The sequence below is a fragment of the Lactuca serriola genome, chromosome 6, assembly GCF_051521515.1.
Source record: "Lactuca serriola cultivar US96UC23 chromosome 6, Lser_US96UC23_V15, whole genome shotgun sequence".
NCBI classification, from domain to species: Eukaryota; Viridiplantae; Streptophyta; class Magnoliopsida; order Asterales; family Asteraceae; genus Lactuca; species Lactuca serriola.
The window spans coordinates 196759499-196763263 of record NC_136413.1 but is presented as its reverse complement, the minus strand read 5'-3'; positions in this window follow the sequence as shown (position 1 = coordinate 196763263).

Sequence of the window (3765 nt, the reverse complement as noted above, 5' to 3'; positions counted from 1 at the left end):
GCATAAATTATGCATAGCATTTTGGATAGTTAGATATCTTTCCAATATATTATTATTTACATTTTGGAACAAATTCTACTTTCACTTTGTATTTTTAAATACAGTGTTACCAGTTTATTTCTACAAAGATAAAGAAGTAAAATTTTTGAAAGGCTCCATTAAAAAAAAATGTTACCAATTATTTTATGTTTATAAAAAAACGAAAAGAGTACAAGACTAGGGTTGACAATCTCAACTCCAATCCGAACCCAACTCAATAAATAACAGGTTGGATTGAGATTTTTAACTCATTTAATTAAATAAATCAACCCGTCTAACACATTTAATTAAATGGGTTGGGTTATATTAGGGTTGAAATTCGTAATCCATTTACAACCTGTGAATCCGTTTAAAAATTTTAAATATTCTTTATTTATATTTATTTAGTATTATTATTTACTTGATCATTATATTTTGATTATTTTTTATTTATCAAAAACCATTAGTGAGTAACCATTACTAGAATTCAAGTTGGTAAAAATAATAGTAGCTTACAATTTATAAATTAAACATTTATAGTGTTTTATGGTTATAAACACTTATTTGTGTTTGTATTATGGGTCTATAAAGTCATTGTTGTATAATTTTCAAACTTGAACAAATATTATGGTCTTTAAATTATGTGTAACTTTATTTGATGGATTATATGATTCTTAAGAGGTTTTTGTGAAAATTTAAATGGGTCAACACGGGTTAACATGTTTAGTAAATATGTTTAGTAAATAAGTTGGGTTGGAAAAATAGTAAACATGTCAACCTAATTTCAACTCATTTACTGAAAATATTGGGTTAGGTTGAGATTCTCAACCCATTTATTTAAATAGGTTAATAGGTTGGATTGGATAGGATAGAAATTTCCGAACACATTTAATTAAACAGGTCAACCCATTATTACCCAACCCAACTTATTGCCACCGGTATAAAAGACCATCAATGGCGAATGACCATTCCCACCTATTCGTTTAAAAAAAATATTTTAATTTCTAAATTTTTGTATTGTGTCTTCTTTCTAGGCGCCTTTCACTTTCTTCCTCTAGAGCCCATTATGGTGAAGAGTCAACAATCATAGTTTAGTAGCACTTTGTCTCATAATAAGCATATGCTTCGTTATTTTAATCAAGATGTTTCATACATATATCAAAGATAGCAAAACCACAAAAATGATCTTATGTCTCATCTAGATGACTAGATCCTTGGCTTTTATGACCAAAATACACAAAAAACAGAAAATAACCTATGAAGCAATCAAATAACTAGGAATTGATTAGCTTATTATATTCACAACTTTCTTTAAAATAATTTGATCGATCCATAAATGGGATTTCATGAACCGGGAAATGATTAGAATTAGAATTTGATCGAAAATAATTTATATAGTCTAATAAATATAAAACAGAAGTACGAGTATTAGACACAATGTTAGTTTATATCTTTTTGGTATATCATGTTCATGAACAATTGTAGTGTTTTTATTGTGAATAGAGTATTATCAACATGTACTATTTAAAGGAATGGAATACATAGAAACCCTAACGAGTATTTTCACAATTCAACATGGTATCAAGCTATGGATTTCGTTCCCTCTTCCCTTGATCTCTGAAGTTTCGACCACTGCCTCTGCATCGGATCATCACCAGTGACAACATTTTTCCGATTGGTTTCTCTGGCTGTTCACATTTAGCCTTCTGCCACCCTCCCCCCCCCCCCCCCCCCGGTCATCTACCTGTTGCTGATATGTTTTTTCCGACCTATCTCTCAATCGTCTTGATCGCATCATCTTCAAGGATTTGTAACGTCCCGATTTTCAACCCAAATTTTTTAATTTTTATTAGTTCCCAAAATGTTCATTTACATTATGCAGAAACATGATTGTGAATGCGTGTGTGTGCAGTCGAACCTTGCGCTTCTTACGAACCAATGAAGTTCTTGAAAAACATTTATAAACAACTGGGTAAGCGCTAGGCTTAGTGAGTTCCTCCAATATATCATATACTGTAATACCTATACATGCATATACATAATGGATCCCATACTTTAATCGTTCGGCCATTAGATCTATGCGGGTCTATAGGCTTCCATACTTTGTTCGGTCTGCCATTAACCCTAACTAAATAGACACGGATCTATAGGCTTTCGTACTTTGTTCGTTATGCCATCAACCCTCACTAACTTTTAATCATACCAACAATCACACACATAGACACTAAACATTCAGCCCTATAGGCACATAGATGATGGGTTTGAGCCATAAGAACATTCTTATGTGCACATTCAAACACTAATACTTGGATCTAGGTTTCTCTAATGAACATGTTTTCATCCAAGACTTGAAAACCCTAGATCTATGATATACAATTCGAAACTAACATAACAAAGTAGATCTAAATGATTACCTCTTCTTGAAAGCTTGAATCTTGTTATCCTTGGAGCTTAGAGTCACAAATGTCACTCATCTAATGGCTTACAAACACCAAGAGCAAGAGAATGATTTAGAGAGAGGTTGTGGGCACAAAATCGGCTCTAGGAACTCTTTAGGGTTTCTGGTAGCCGATTTCTGTAGCCCTTGGGGTCTTTAAATACTTGAGCTGCTAGGGTTACAACTTGAAACCCTAATTGGATAACTTAGGCCTTAAGCAGTCCAAAGATCGTTCTAGAATAAGGCTTGGACGAATTCAAGGAGTCCATACACCTTAATTTCGTCCACCCTATAATCCATAAGGATCCATATCCCAAAACCAACTATCACACAATTGACAGTTACAACCCCCTTTATTTAATTAATCTCTTTTAGCCACATAATTAATTCTTGTCTAATATTAATTAAACTATATGATTTCTCCTTTAATATATTAATCATATATTATATTAATAAATCATAATAACCTCTTTATTTATAAATCATCTTATCATGTTGCTTTGGTGAAGGCAACCCAAAAGGACCATGCACAACCGGGTCAAGTACTTACCAAATATAGTTACGGGCTTAGACACTAATCCAACAATCTCCCACTTGGATAAGTCTAGTAACTATAAATACAAGCACAATCCGATTAGCAATCGTAGCTCTCAAAAACACTGTCAAACTCTGATCTTATCAGCAACCTGTCCTTTAGATAAGGGATCGTATAGTCCTCCGTTCTAGATATCGAGTGGATAATTACATGGAACATAGTCATACTTATTGTCCAGCAGTTTGTTTCTCGATCTCTGATTCGTTTGACATAGAACTTAATTGAACACATCAATTCAGTCCTGACCGGGCCCGGCACATAAGTCAAAACAAATCATCGAGGGGCCCTGATATCGCTTTTATCCTCTTAGGATAAAAGGAACAGATAAACTTCGACTTATATGCATTTATTATTCACTAACTAAATCACACACAACAATGTGTTTTATAACATCAAGTTACTGATGCGTTTTCGCATTATCAATGCATAACCAATTACCAAACAATAAACCATATATCTAGTTTTTAAGACCATAGGATATTATCGTCTTGCAATCACTCGAGATAAATTCCATGAAGTGATTACAGCAACCGGGGGTTTATTCCAATGTTTAAATCAAACTCATAAGCACTCATGAACGTTGTAGCAGACTTTTGCTATGTCTAATACATTTTAGACAATCTACACACCTATTCATGACAGTCTTCATTCATACCTACTTCCAACATATGAACGATTGTGGACGGTTCGAATAATTCTTATTATTCCGGAAGTC